Consider the following 16817-nt stretch of genomic DNA (forward strand, 5'->3'; position numbering starts at 1 on the left):
GAAGGAGGAATCCCAATTCTCTCTGTCTCTTTTTTTATCTCGATCACTCTATTTTTCTCTCGCCACTCTTCCTCCTCTTTTTCCTCTCCGTCTCCATCTCCCTCTTTCTCTTTCCCCCCTCTCCTCTTGCCCTCCTCCTGTTAGTGGTATAGAGCTCAGGCATGTCTATAATCAGGGGGCCAGACTGCAGGCCTTGCGACATCAAAAGCCAAAGGGCCCCTGTGAATACAAATGGGAGCTCTAATGGTGCACTTCATTAATGTCCCCCTTCAAAGCACGCTTTACTGACTTTAGGATTGACTAATTTACACATTGTGGGAAATTGCTCCCAGCCATGCGTGAAACCGCCGAGCGTTTATGGAGAGGGAGCGAAGAACCGAAAAACGCCCTCTCTCTCCAGAGCGCAGGAACTGCACACTTACAGACCGACTGGAACAAGATTTTTCATGTTTCCATCACACACACACACACATACACACACACGCACACACACACACACACACATCACACATGCACACGCGCACACACACATGCACACGCACACACACTCACACACACGCACACACACTCACACACACGCACACACACACACGCGGACGCACAAGCACACGCACACAGATTTAAGCAGACACTTCCTTGCACATAGACACAAACAGACAATCATACATGTAAACACTTACATATAGGCGTACAAACAGGAAGGCAGACACTCTCCCTTTCACACACACACGCATGTACTCAAATGCACAAAAAAATACACACGCATGCATACATTAAAATGCACACACGCACACACACACACACAGAAGTGGACATGAATCTCTGCGTCTTGCAGCGATTATGGATTATAGCACACACAAACTGCATGACATGTTTTACAACCACTTTTACCAAGAACTTTGCTACTGTGCTAAAGTGCCTGTGTTTAGTGCTTTTTTATGGCACTCCTGTGCTCTTGAGCATGGAGCAGGGGGGGCAGAAAAGAAAATAATGTTAAGGCATTCATTCAGCCAAACAGTCAAAAACAGAAGGAGTCTTTCACAGATAAAATGCGCAGCTTTTATTTTTCTTTTAGAAATACCTGTAACTGTAGCCATTCTGTTCAAATGTACTGGAGCAGAGGGAAATGTTGGAGTGTGTTGGGTGTGTGTATATAAACCTCTACTTGACATATGTAAATACCCTAGCTTGGACAGAACACCTGTTTATATTGGATGCTTAGCACTGACAGTGCATAAGTGGAATTTTAGCTTTTTACTTTTGCCATGTGAAAAACAGCAGCATGATTGTGTTTGTGTGTGTGTGTGTGTGTGTGTGAAAGAGAGAGAGAGTGAGTGAGAGAGAGAGAGAGAGAGAGAGAATGAGAAAAAGCAGATCCAGGTCCAAGGCTGCCCCAGCACCACAGAACATATGCACAGAAAGTGCATACAAGCTAAAGGGACATTTTTGGGAGCGTTAAAAAAGGGAAGGAAGTCGTTAAAGGAAGTGGCATTTCATTCCAGTCAGTGGCATTTTCCACATGGCTCCGTCTGTTGCCACACCAATCACTGTGACCCACCACAGCCTGGCTTGGCCACACCCCTTAGTGATTTCTACTTCAGTTGTAACCAGTTAAAATTGTGAGGTGATCACGATGCTACAAATATGCATTTATAACACTGAGAATCCCACAATAAGCACATACTTGCATTTTTATGAACATCCCTGCATTGAATATCTTTGCTAATTTAATATGTTTTGCATAGGCATAAATAAATACTCACCAAAAGAAACCAGCCCACAGCTTCTCCCAGAATGCAACAGGCTCTTTGTTTCTGCTATGAAAAACAATGGAAAAATCATAGCATAGAATAGCTGGGCATTATGTGCAGGTGTGCTACCCTGGCGGAGGTATAGCTGTTATTTTGGGACAAGTCAGGTCACCCAGGACCTTCAAATGTAATTTGAAAGGCTGTCTCTAGCTAGCATGCTAGCATCGTCCGCATTGAACCCTGAACTACCAACTAGTGCTCTATAGTTAAAAATAACAATATTTATAGGTATAATTTAATCAATATGAGAATACATTAATCATAGCATTTTAAAAATGCATTTTAAGCCAGACCACAGAGTGCAATCTACTCATTTGGAGCGTCTAGTATTCTTGTGTCACAAATTGTGATGATTCAAATACCTGCCTGGAAACTATTGAGTCTCAGAGAGAAATAAAAAGGCAGAGAGAAAGAGAGAGAGAGGGAGTGAGAGCCAATGGGGGGGCTGAAAATCACTTAGCGCTTCCACAAATCTAGGAGAGACGGTCACATCTGCATTTTATCAGCTTCACTCAGATAGCATTACAGCAAACCATTGTCTGCAGACTGGCAATTGGCTCAAAAGTGCTAAATTACTGACAAAAGCAGAGGACAGACACAGAAAAAGATGGTGAGGTGGCTTGTTGCTCCGTTCACAGAAGGAACAGTTACCACTGTGTGGTATTGAGAAGAATGAAGGAGGTGGATGCACACTTAGCTCCCAAATAATTTCTTAATCTCCGACTCCCATGATATCACCGTTGCAGAGGGGTACACTGAGGTCATGTCCACAGGTTAATACCTGCATCTGTTTTTGGATTCAGAACCGCGAGTTCTCACCTCACTCTGCCCGAAAGAACCTTGTTTATCAAGAACTACAGTTTGTTTCGAATGTAGTTGTGTGATAGAGCGATGCGGGCTCAACTGAACTGAAGTCATGCACCTTTTGAAATGCAGCCAACATATTATAACCTTTCACCTTGACCCAGGGTTATCGCAATTCTGCAGCTACAGCGCATGTGCTAACTGGTTATGACGAGCAGCTGGCAGGTATTCAAGGAGAGAACGGTTAGGGACTACTAACGCACTGCATATACATGCGTGATAAAGAATGAGCGGCTCTGTCTTTTTTCCGGCTTACAAATATAGACATGGTAGCAGCCTCATTGGGAAACAGAGGACAGAAACAGCCTGGACCAGCATGCACCAAAACAGATGCACCACATTGCTATTTAAAGCGCTGGTCACCCAACCCTATCTTGTGAGAATATCATGCATCATAAAGTCAAATCTGAATCTGGATACAAATACTACGCCGTGGCCGTAGTTCCGTTCACAGTTGTGAGTGATGTACAAGGAGCCTATTCACAGAAAATACATACATGCGCATTCAGACACTGTATATTGTATATGTCAGACTTTATGGACCAATCAAAGTAGGTCAATAGACTGCAGTACAATGCATGCATATTTTCCATGATCTGAAGACTGAATCATTAGAAAAGGAAGAAAATGCGGGTTAATTTATACAAAATCAGCACAGCCATTTCAGCTGCTGATTGTCATTATAATGTCAGATGCCCAACATGCTGACTTCACATGACACTAATCCAATCCATCAAAGCACAATTTAATTTTTAAAAATTGCAGTCGATCAGAAAGTGTTTTGCTGGCTTAGGACAGATGAATGTAGGAGTTGTAAAAAGAAAAGAAAGATTAGAGAATACATGGACAGGTAGTCCAACTGTGATGCTCTGTGATGTTTTGAGAGGCTGTTCAGCAATAGCCCACTTCCTTTGGCTTTGTACTAGTGTCTATGACTGAAGTTACACAGTGCCAGGACAGGAGTAAACAAAATGAACCCGTAATGTCCATGAGAAAAGTACGGATCAGATAGAGCTACTGTCCAAACAATTAGGTCTCAGTGGTACTGTGAATCTAAACTGGAAGAGCTTCAAACGGCACTAAAATGGCCTATGCTTGAGGCGTGGGGTGGAGTGGGCGGTGGGTGTGTGATTGGGGTGGGGGTGGGGGGGTAGATGAACGGGACAGGAAATACAAGTCTGAAGACTGTTTGCAACCCCCTCAAGACAGAGACATCACGTCTGCTTATGACAAATTCTCATTCATAGTGTTTGGGAATAGGGAATATTGTATATGAGTGTTCAGTAAACCTTAAAGTTTAGAAGAGACCATAGAAGAAGAGATATATTGGCATTTAGTAACTGCACAGTTCATTTTCTACAGTTTTGAGTTGTTTTTGAATTGAGGTGTATTTTACATTGTTTTCACCAAAAGAGAACTTGACTTGAGAGGCCTAATTTCTATTGAATGGATTCAGATGGGCAGTTTCACACATTAAATCACAAGCAGGTAACCCCTCCTCCTTCTAAGATGGCTTTTTAAAAAAGGTAATGGAAGATAGCTGGAAATAAATGAATAAAGTGGCATGTTAATTAAACTGTACGTCTCTGGTCATAAACCAAAGGGTGCGAGAGAGTCCGTTTCCCTGACAACTGCAGTGAGGATGGTCAGTCTAGCCCAATGAGCCACGATAACTACCCCCCTTCCTAGTCTTATCACCCGCTTTTCATGCAGCCAGACTCCCCTAATCAAGACAAACTGCACCCACCCCCTCCCTTTTTTCATTCCAGTTCACCCTGTGCCCCCCCCCCCCAGGACTGCTGGGGCCGCTGGCCCGCTCAGGGTCCAGCTGTAATTGGTTTAGACATAATTTACTGCTCACTTGGTAATGTAGCATTTCAGCATCTGATAAAAATCATATCAAGTCACAGTACTGGCTGCTCTGGCTTGAAAGGGAGTCAGTGTAATCATTTTGATACCACAGGGGGCCCCCTCTTTCTCCCTCTCTCTCTGACTCCTCCTTCTCCTTTCTTTCCCCCTCTATCTCTCCCCCTTTTTCTTTTCGCTCTCCCTCTTTCTCTTTCCCCCTCCCTCCTCAGGAGAACGATCTCCTCTTTCTTCTCTCTCACTCTCTCTCTCTCCCCCCCTCTCTCTCTCTCTCTTTCTCTGAAGTCAGCTCATTTTTGTGTGTCAGGGCAGGGCACAGTGATCATTGTTGTTTAAACATCTCTGGCTCCAGTGCCTGACCCAGAACCCCCCCCCCCCCCCACCCACCCTCTTTTTTTTTTGCCTCCGCTCTGCATGTCGCGGGGAGCCAGAGAAAAAAAATAAAAAAACATTCTTGCAGCGGGAATGTCACGGAAATAAAGTGCAGAGAATGGGGCCCTGCAGTCAGACAGCAGAGAGAGCATTCTGCTGGCCAGGGTTATAATTATCTCAGTTTGGGTCTCCCCAAGGGGGGGTGGGGGGGCATGCTAATATCCTCCCTCCCACCCCCACCCCCCCTATCTCACACAGCTGAGCAGTTTGTCCTCTCGAACCAAAGTGCCCCCCCCCCGCCAACTTAGTGTCTCTGGACGGGCCAGTCAGTCTCCACTGCTCTCACGCAGACCTGCAAATCTCATAATCACGGATAATTGCTGAAAAAATGGGCTTAGCAGGGCAATTGAGCTGGAAGGTGAAAAGGCTTATATATGAGCTCTGTGTCATACGGATGCTGAAGTCCCCGCGTGGTGTGCCCCATGTGAAACACACACTGACACAAAGACAGCACAGTCAGGACTCCCCTGCACACACAAGACCCTTTCATTCCGGACCTGCCAATGTGAAGATTATTATGATTTGCTCATCCAAAGATGGAACTCATTGCTTAGCCTACAGATGTGCCTTAACACGTACTGATAAAGCACAGTTCTTTGTGAGAAAAATATTGCATTCTGAATTATGCGTAAAGCAAGAAATGAAATTGGACTTATTTTAAAAACTTTTTACACAGAATCCCGAAATTGTGAGCATTATAGTCAAGATTTTCAGCTTTTTCTTTTTTCTTCAGAAAAAAACATGACTGTAGAGTTGTATTGCTCAATCCTAGGTTACCACAGAGAAGCATTGTTGCTGTTAGATATAAACAGAACTGACACACAAGCACTCGTATGAAATAAAAAATCTATTTTCTTTTAGATTGATGTAATTTAGAAGAACATCACTAGTGCATCATCATATTGAACCATCATTTGCATGCTAGTATATGCACAGCCCTCTGTGAAATAAAAAATTTGCTGATGCTAGAAAAGGGCAGAGGAGTCGCTCTAAAATGTGCTTTCGGGTGCAGCAGATTAGGGTGTACCTTTGTGTTTTGTGAGAGAAGATGATTTTTTGCTGCCGGAGACAAACTGATCCAAAAACGTGAGATCAGCACCCCCACCCCCCCACCCCCCACCCCATCGCCCCCGCCTGCACATCATGGCCTGGGCTGATACAGGTCAGGACAGCGATTCTCTCCATAACTTCTGGTATTTGTCACTGTGATTTAGAACACCCTATTACAGGACTTGAAAAGGCTTGGCACGGATGGCGCAATTTGCTTTGTTTTTTATGAGCAGCACTAAATCTGTTTTATCAGCGGAGGGAAGATTACCAAGGGTTGGGTTTCACATGAAAAGCGGGTGGCAAACTTCACCACCTTGTGTGCTATATTCCCCCGAACAAGAATACACGCACTACGCTTACACTCACACTCAAGCACTCACACACGTTCATATACACATACATACAAACAAACACACACACATACACACATTCATGTGCAAATACATTTGTTCACTCACACCACACAACCAAACCATAACACCCAAATAATTTTCATAAGGAAATATGGCCATCTAGCTGTACAGGAGAACCTCAGTTATAACCAACACTGAATTCATTTATGAATGTCTTAATTATAAACTAAAAATTGGAAACTAAATTTCACAAAGAATGAGCACAAAAACAACTTCAAATCTCAATCCCTGGGGCCTTTCTCCCTACTCTCTTCCATCTCCATCTGCAAATGCAGCCTAAGTCTCTGATAAGCCCCTGGAGATTCGTTCTTAACCCTACGCACTTTACACCATAAATGTCAACCCATCAACCAACCAACCAATCAACCGACAAATTAAACAGATAAATACTTTCCCTTTATAGCATTTTCCCTTCCATAGAGAGCCACAGAGAAATTGTTATAGGCTAATTCCCAGAGTGCATTCAAGAGAAGCCCTGCCAGGTCCCACACAACAGGAAATTGAATGGGAAAGGAAATGGCCCAATTATAAAAGAGAACAAATAATGGAGTGATAGCATACAAAAAAACAAATAACCAACATATAAACCCTATCAGAGCGGCGCTCATAAACTGAAGGATGACGTGGCAAGATCCCTCGGTACGGAGTTAAGATTTCCTCTCAAGAGGGGGAATGCCCTCAAGCTCCATTAACTTCTATGGCAGGCATTAACTATATTTTGACAACCGCTGAATGATGATGTAACCAAGAACTAGACCAATAGTTCCCTTGGGGCGTGTGTGGGTCTGCACTGAGGTCATTTACAGTAACACAATGTCCCAAGTGTTTGAAGCTTCCAGAAGTCACAGAACACAGTAATAAAGATGGCCGTCTGTGGTTCCGTCAGTCTTTTAAACCCAGCAGTTCAGGCCCAGACGCACAGGTCCTTGGGTACACAGGGGCGTATCTGGTGGTGGGCGAGGATGGAATTGGGAGCTTCCACACCTGGGTCAGGGCTGTGTCTTTCACTCCATCATTCAGTGAGTCAGTCAGTCAGACCATCAACAGGCCTCCCCCCGAACAATCTGTCAACCTTGCTACAAGGCTGATCAATATCGGGTCATGACGCTATCACTTTTCTACCTATAATAGACCAGTGTTTTGTACTCATTGGAGTACCAACAATTTTAAAAAAACTTCAATTTCTGCCCTACTATTAAACGTCATATTGATCTCCATAACCGACATTAATTAGATGTCTAACCAGCCCCAGAATGTTTGGTGGGCTTTAGCTTGTTCTAATCACTTGTCATTGAGAGCCAAGAGCTCAGCTGATCTGAGCGCTAGGGCTGCTCGCTGGGGCACTGTTTGCTCAGCGCAGCTGATCGGCAGCATGAATGGATGCGAGCAGCCTTGGCATGATGAGTTTCACTTTTCGCAAGGTTAGCCTAGAGAATGTAATTTACAGAGACAGTGACTGTGACGCAAATAGGAACTGGTGAAGATCAATTCCTAACCAGGAAGTGTAATATTTGCGCTCTGTTGTGACCTTGGTCACATGCCCAGTCATGTTACTTTTTATTTATTTAACATCCGGAGAATCCGCCCCTTCCTCACCACCTACGCAACCCAGCTCCTGGTTCAAGCGATGGTCCTGTCCCGCTTGGACTACTGCAACTCGCTACTGGCTGGTCTGCCAGCATCCGCCATCAGACCCCTGCAGCTCATCCAGAATGCTGCAGCGCGTCTGGTCTACAACCTCCCCAGACATTCCCATGTCACCCCCCTGCTCACTGACCTCCACTGGCTGCCTGTTATGGCTCGCATCAAATTTAAGTCCTTGGTGCTTGCATACCAGGCAGCTAAGGGGTCAGCACCAGGGTACATTCAGAGGATCATCAGACCCTACACACCAGCCAGACCTCTCCGTTCTGCCACCTCTGGACGCTTGGCACCTCCCCCTCTTCGCGTCTGCACTTCCCGCTCCCGTCTGCTGTCTGTCCTGGCCCCTCGCTGGTGGAATGACCTCCCCGTGATGGTCAGAACAGCAGAGAATCTCACCACTTTCAAACGCAGACTGAAGACTCATCTCTTCAGGCTGCACCTCTCCCCACCCCTCCCTAGCCTATAGTTCAGCTCATTGTACCTAGCTAGGATAATTTGATTATGTTAGTGTATCTGGTAGGATTGTTTTTGTATGATTAGGTGTGATTCCAGTGCTAGTTTGTACTTTGTACTTGGTAGGATTCTTGCTGCTGAACAAGCTTACTCTACAGGGTTGGAGTCCTGATCGATGTGGTCACTTCTGGCACTACGATCCTTACTTCACTCTAGTGTTTCTTTTGCGCCTCTACATCTTGAAACCTATGCACTTGTTGTACGTCGCTCTGGATAAGAGCGTCTGCTAAATGCCTGTAATGTAATGTAATGTAATATTTCATTTTGTTTTTTTAAAGGAGATTGGATAGACTGCCCTGCTTTATTTATTTCTCTTTTTTTGCTTTACTCAGACAGTGAGAAAGCACAGAGAAGGCACCAGATGAGTCAGAAAGTGATGGGGACTGATCCCTTGCCTGCGTGTGGAGTTGAAAAGCTGGCCCAGTGAAAGTTACAGACCTGGCTTTAAATATGCGACCAAATGGAGAATATATCCACTTCCCTGACTGTAGCCTCGGAATCGAGCCACTATCAGGCTTCTCCCGTGACCAGAGATTGAGCGCTGGAGCCTGGGAATGGCTGCCTCGTTGTAATGCCAGCTCTTCCTCTGCTTGTGGGAACCAACCACCGCAAGACCCCAGGCCTGGCGACACCCGGGCCAAACGCGACATCGGAGAAGAGAACGCAGTTTGTTTGCATTTCAGGGGCCGATAAACAGAGCATCGAAATACAAGAGCCTGCTGTGTTGCCATGCCGACAGCCAGCCCCCTAATCTTGCCTGGCATCGCCGGGGGTTCGGGGTGGGGTTTGGGTTAGAGGATGTGGGGGGCGGGGGGGCTGGGCAGGGGGGAACACACCAAGCACACAGGTAAAACACCTCCTCCGGAGCGTGTCTCCCCTGCACAGAAAGGAAAGGGGGTCCTTGGCTGTAGAGAGTACAGCACATTGACATATGAAAGTTCTGTGTGAACACATAAACACAACTGCTTATCCAGACTGTTAACTCAATTTATGAGGCAGCCTCTCATTGTGTTTAAATATGTTCTAATTAAGATAAATATAAAAAAGGACTTGGCTAAATTTGCATTTAAATTGGACCGTTAATATTTCCGATGACCATTTTCAACAGGAAAAATACATTTCACCAAAACAGACACACGGTGAAGTAGTTTATCCACTTACATTAAAATTGAAAAATTTTAAGGTATGCTTCATCTTTTTTGTTGGCATCTCAAAAAAGCTACCAGCGGAATAGAGAAGAATAAGGCATACATTTTCAACCTGTGAAAAAATTTTGAACCAAACTTGTGGTGACAGGCTTTGCGCAGGCCAACTGTTCGGTGATTGGTTCAATATTCTGTGGGCGAAAGGAAATTACCTTTAGAGAAGGTGTCTGCTGCTCATATCAAGGGGCTTTATTGGAGGATATGAGCACAGGTTGAACTGAATTTCAGATTGAACAGTCATCCTAGCTGACTGCGAAAGTGTCGGGGATCAATTTATAGCCTAACATAATTTGTGCAAAAAAAAAGAATGAAACAAAACAAAAAAAAAAAAGTTCAAGAAACAAATCGCTACAAATAACACAAGAGAGCTCACTGAAACGAAGCAATTGTAAAGCCGTCTGAGGTTAACCAGGCTGTCTCTGTTATTTGCATCGAGTTCGAAAAGCTGCCACAATGCTTAGGACTTCCTGAGTCAGCCTGCCCTAGTTTGGCGAGGAGTATTAGCTGTTACTCTGCAAAGTGGGACGTAGAAGTAGTTTCTAAATTAAAGGCAGGATTGGTTTCCTGATCATTCCTGGGCACATGGCAACAAAACCGCTTCCGCACAATTTAAGATACAAAGAAAAAACTAACTGGTTTACATTCACACGACCAATTTACTCGTTACATAGCACATCTTCCAATATGGACAGATGAAAGTGGTTGGACCAGTGGATATGCCTGAAAGGTTCTTTAAGTGTCATTCTCCACGCAAAAAAGTCTAACTAAATAAGAAAAAAAAAAAAACTAAACATTAACACTGCGGGTGGCAATGTTGTTATTCTGAAACCTCTAACTCCATAGATTTAACAACTTAATAACGCTTACCGCACATGAGAATGGTATTCCCATTACAGAAGAGCCCAAGTGAAATTTGAACGGATCACACCGAATAGCTTAAGGGACTGGAACCCATTTTAGCAGGGAAAGCAAGTGAATTTTTTTCCCGTAAAAAGCCAAGACAAATAGAATTGTTGGGCAGGGGGTGGGGGAGGGTGACAGAATGCCCTTGCAGCATTTTGTCAAAAACAAGCCGAATCCATTACACGCTTTCCACACTTCAATCACATAATTACAGAAAAATGGCCTTCAAAGTTTATTTGAACTCTTCATGGAATTTACACAATTTTAACACACAAAAGGCTAAATTTGAGGTCAAGGAGTAGGGGTGGAGGGGGGGGGGGCATATTGAGGTGCCATAAATAAGACTAAGCAAACCTCATGCAGAAACATGCATTGTCAAACTACACTTCACTTACAAAAAGAAAGGGGGGAAAAATCAGGAAACAAAACCGTGTCAGCTCTTTTTGCCACAGGCCAGAAAAGCTCGAAGCGAATGACAAAAAGAGGAGTTGAAAGGGAGCCGCGGGCTGTATTTGTCCCCGGGCCCCGTTCCTGGGCCCAGTCGCGGGTCCTGTATCGCCAAATCTCCCCGCACATGGGCTGCACCACACTTCGCAGGCCTGTGCGGAGCTGCGCGGTGCCGCACCACCCCTGCGCAGCCATCAGGGAGATTAACTCCGGGAGAATAACAGCAATTAGATTTATTTTCACTCCTAAGCCTATTAAGCTCCAGTCCGACAGCTACTGTCCGTTTAGCTGAATTTAATTGTGGCTTTTCTGCCCGTTGAGCAGGGCTTGTGGGGGTGGGGGCGGGGGCGGGGGCGGGGCGTGGCGGTAGCACCCCTCCGCGGGGTGCGTGGGAGGGCCCTGCCTCGGGGCCGTTCTAGCCGGGCTCCCTCCTGGCCTCCTGGGACGGTGAGTTCTTTTTTCTTTTTTTTAAACCCCTCCTGGGAAACTGACACCGTCCTTAATCGTGTAAGTTTGTGTGCTGCCCCTTTCACGGGCACGCTAATCCCATTACGCGCAAATAAAGACATAATCACACTTTATTCCTCTGTTCTTTAGCAAACCTCAACCCCCCCCCCTCATTGTGGAGCAGTCTATTGAGTCCCAGCGGAATGTAAGTGACTTTTCACTCTCCCTGCTGAGGAAGGGGGGGGGGGGGGGGGGGGGGGCACAAAGCAGGCAGTGGATCGGAAGCGGGGGTGGGGCCTTACAGGTAAGGCCATGGGCCATGCCCTTGAAATATTCTTTACCTACCAAAACTTTATTTACCTCCGTTTTATTATGTGACCATTACAAGTTACAAATCCCAAAAATTTGAACGCCTTTTCCCTTGCTCATAAAGACAGAGAACGAGAGAGAAAGGAGAAGAAGAAGAAGACTGTTATTATTGCATTGTCACAGAAATTTGAACACATGCTTTGCAAGTCCTCGTCAATTGGAAAATCACTACATACTTTGTGACACGAATTCCGGATCCAGCCCTGCTGTGTTCTCTGGTTCTAGATACTGTCTGCATACCAATTTCCCCTGGCACATCACCACCCTGAGGCCTGTTCTATTTTCACTTGGCCCAGGGCAGGGACATCCAAAGAGTGTCCTAGAGCCCAGATCTTGGGAAAACTGATCCCAGTTGTTGCTTGTTCTCTTTCAAGAACCCTTTTGCATTAACCCGGCCAGATCCGCATGACCCTGGCAATGGGACAACTAAGCCTCATGTTATAAAGGCATAAGTTACCTATTTCTAAGAGGACATTTTTGTTTATCTTGGTAATTCAAGCAAAACATTTAAGCACATTTAAAGCAACAGAGCAATCACGCTTTGAAATTATTGTTCTGGGCTAGTCAGAGTTTTCGGGCATTCTGGGCCTTATGCCTGGCCAAAAATGAGCACTTAAAGTATTTTCTTTTACATAAGGGAGCATTTAAAATGACTTTCAACGGAAAAGACAGGGACTTTAATCTTGAAAGTGGAAGTGCCCTGCAGAGACAAGTGCCCTGCAGAGACAAAAAACAGATTAAACACACACAGAAATGTAACACACACACACATACGCACACACACACACACACAGGCTCACACACACGCACAAGCAGACACACGGACACACAAATGCATACAGTGCATACACAGAGCGTAATATATAATTTGATGCACGTTATTTCATTTAGCATGACTGATTGCAGAATATTGGTCTTTGTCTACCTAATGTTCTCCCTTTGTTGGGGCTTTGTATTCCCCAGTCATGGGCCCCTTCATCACATTATAAGTGAGGCAGAATGAGACACAACAGCTCTTCAGGAAGGGACAATGCAAGGACACTCCATCAGTGGTAACCCCATATTGGAAATCCAGCGAGGATTTTCATCCTTTCTCATCCCGTCCTGACATGTTCCCAGCCACATCCATCAGCTCACACACACAGAACTGCACTCGGCGTACGCTGTACCAAACTGTACCTTCGGGAAAACTCTATTCCCAAGCTGTTCCAATAGTGGAACTCCATGGATAAAATAAAACTGGGAATAACTATCAGCCTAAATATACACCCCCTCCCCCACACACAAGCACACACTCCCTCAACGCCCATCAACTCCTTGGTCCAGATTCCATGCCATGTATTCCTGTTATTGTTCTAGCTGAGCACTCAATTAGTCAGGATTGATTGAGCGGGTATTTGAATACCGATCTTTATTTGAATGTGCATTCTTTTTCATGGGCTCAAGAAATGTGCAGTAGGATGTGTTTGAGCTCACTGTATCTAAAAATCCATTCTTTAATGGATGTAACTTTGTGAACATCGAAACATCAAGAAATCTGGTGTAGCAGTCTCAATTAAGCTTAATTAGCTGTTCTGTTACCAGTCTAATCCTCACTGTGCTAATTGCACACAATTGATAATCAATAACATTGAGTAGATTTATTTATTACTCTATTATACTTCATTACTATAAGGGGCTCAATTAATATAAACATACAACATACAACATACAGAAACACCTTGTAGCCTTTAGACTTCTAACATCTTTGTCACAAAGGCTAGACCTCTTTTAGACTATTGAAAACAGAAAACAGAACCGAACTAAAACTTTAAAATGCTGCCCTTAATATTGTTCATACAGAAATCCCACAAGACCTTAGCTGTCCAGGCAATCAAATCCAACATGTCTGCAACAGGGGCGGGCAAGCAAGATGTTTGTTCTGGTAATTACATGCTGGATTCTCACCTGACATAATTATGATATAGTAATTATTCCAAACCCTTTGCTTTCATACTATTGTTTTTGCATCTCAGCAGTTACATCACCTTCAGGACCCCTGAAATCTTTCCACTGGCACGTCACACTGGCTTTTTAGATGCCATGTAGCAGACACCTCACCTACTACAACCTGACTCCAAACAATACTGTCACTGCTATAGAGTTGACAATGGCAACCCCTAGTACAACAGCACGAGGCTTCAATTGAATTAAAATCACCACACACTACCAAAATGCACTTTTCCAAATGAATAAATGAATAGGATACAGGATCTGTGAAAATGATTCAAAGGTTTTTCAGGCTGTAATTGGGACTTTCCTGTGCATGATGAACATTACTGTTCTCAAGGCAGTGGGCCTTCGCCATCTCCCTGCCGACAGCTCTGTTCCTGCAAAAACAAACACATTCGCCTGTAACACAGACCCACATGTGAGAGTCCGCATTAAACTGCTACCCAGAGCCATTTCATTCAAATTAACATTTGAAACAGTCAAGCATTTTAATGGCCAGGCAAATAAATCCCAACATTTCTTAAATGTTTTACTTGGAGATTAGTTAGTGTATCTTTATCTGTTGTTTTCATTGGGTGGGAGGGCGGGGGGGGTGAAAACATAATTAGTATCGCCCTCTGACATGGACCGTCGGATTGTGTTCTACCTCCATGTGCGCCCGCGAGATTTTGAAACGTTAAATAAAAACAAGCACGGCCTCTGAAGTGATGTTTGCATAGCCTCCGTGGCACCATTTCACAGGGCGAATGTCTCTCAGTCACTGGCACAGCTATAATTAGATATACACCCTTCTTAATGGGTCTCCGTGTTAATTATGGGGGGCGGGGGGGGGTTCTGTGCAATTAAGATCAAAATATTCGTTTCAGTGTTTCCAAATCAGGCATTAGGAAAAACACACTTCCTGGACGTTAGCACATGATGGTTATTGAAGGCTGCATGGGCTTATACTCTGGATCAACCCACATGGCAGCAAAATTCTGTAATATTTTCAGGGTCAGTGCTTCACATACAAGTTAAATGGTACAACAACAACCACATCGTTTAAAAAAAACACAATTTTCTCTGGGAGGTCTATTTACTTCTAGACACAGTGTGAGCTCATCAAGGCCACTATGAAGACTTGAAGGCTGTTTGATCCAAGTGCGCACTTAATCTGGTAAATTATCCCAAAGAATGTGCTTATTCAAAGTTATAATAATACAGCTTCCATTCCTGCTCATGGTACTTGATACTAAGTCTAACATATAGAACACAGGCTTTTACAAACTAAAGTCACTCTAATGACAGTTATTACTGGCAAACTGCATGGAAGGTGTAAATAATTGCCACAGATGTATTTTTAGATACCTTTCTGGATCAACAGTCACTATAGCACTCCTTTAGAGCAGAAACTGCATTAAAACATTCTCTCCACACAATATGCATACTGTAAATTACAGGATTGACTTTCAAGAGAATGAGCACAAGAAGATAATGCAAAGCAGAGAGATCGTTACCCTATTTTTAGAGCCATTGCATAAAAGAGATGACGCTCCAAGGCTGAGGCCTCACTTGGCCATGTTCATAACCATAGATATTAAAAATACAGATGTGAAGATACATGACTCACGTAGGTCTGCCTTTTACCCCCCGAGAGAATCACGGAAGCCTCACTGCCCTTATAAGGCTGTGACACCCCTGAGAAGAGTTGATATATTCCAGTGTTTGAGCTGCGCTGGCTCTGATGGAGCTGTGATAACGTATCTGTACTCATCAGTGTGTTTACTGCAATGAAAATGGCTTTGTAGCACCATAAACAGGACCATAGCCAAACTCATTAAGAACAATGGAACAAGAGGAGACAATGGGAAGGACTGTTCCCTCTCTGCTCTTATATAACAATTCCAAAACAAAGCTATCCCCTAAAATATAATATCAAGAACCATTCTTACTCTCCAGTTAAAAAAATGTTTGAATGTCTGCAAAGATTTTATTTTGTTGGAGATTTGCTTATTTTGGCTGCTGGGTTTTCCCAAAGATGAAACATATTTGTTGAATGAGGCACTAATCACATAGATGCATTGTAACACAATAATTATATCTCTATCTCTAAATCAATACATCTTATGTCCCAATTCTCTCCTGTCACTGAATTTTACATTTCTTCTTCTTAAAGCTTGACTTCTAACAGGGTGTACAATGATGTCTCATTTATCTTTAACAAATAAATAATAAAAATGCCACATTACAAAACATGCTTATGTCCAGCATATTGTTGGGACAATTTTAGATAATCTCTTTAGAATGGCATACCATATTGTTCCCAAGAACCTTCATTTTCTTCATGGAAACAACTGACAAGAAACTGAGGAGGAACTGACTAAACCGCAATGACCATCTGGGATCAAAACACCTTACAACACAGAATGACACTGACAGGCCCCACTCATCCACCTACAGTGAACTGTCATGAACAGAATGCTGCAGTCTCTTGTTCAGTGTTGAATCCATGCAGAAAGAAATGTATTCTGCTTATGTCACACAAGTAGCCTACACCAGACTCCAGTTAACTCGGATAGCCAAGTATTGTATTTCTGATCGGAAAGCACAGACGGGGCTCTACCTGCATGGTCGTGTATTGTTCATCAGCTGTAGAGTGTAATTAAGGTCCCACAATACAGCACACAGCCTTCTTGCGATTCTGAGAAACTACAATGCACTTAACATTGAGCAACTTGATTAAATAAGAGTTACAAATCCATCACGTGCCAATAATATGTTTGTGATGAAAATTGAACATTCTACGTATATTTGAGAGAAACTGTGAGAGGAAGGGAAAGGGTCGTAACCAGAAATGAATAAATCTGTATCTGCTTTCGCTT

The sequence above is a fragment of the Anguilla rostrata genome, chromosome 7 (genome assembly GCF_018555375.3).
Source record: "Anguilla rostrata isolate EN2019 chromosome 7, ASM1855537v3, whole genome shotgun sequence".
NCBI classification, from domain to species: domain Eukaryota; kingdom Metazoa; phylum Chordata; class Actinopteri; order Anguilliformes; family Anguillidae; genus Anguilla; species Anguilla rostrata.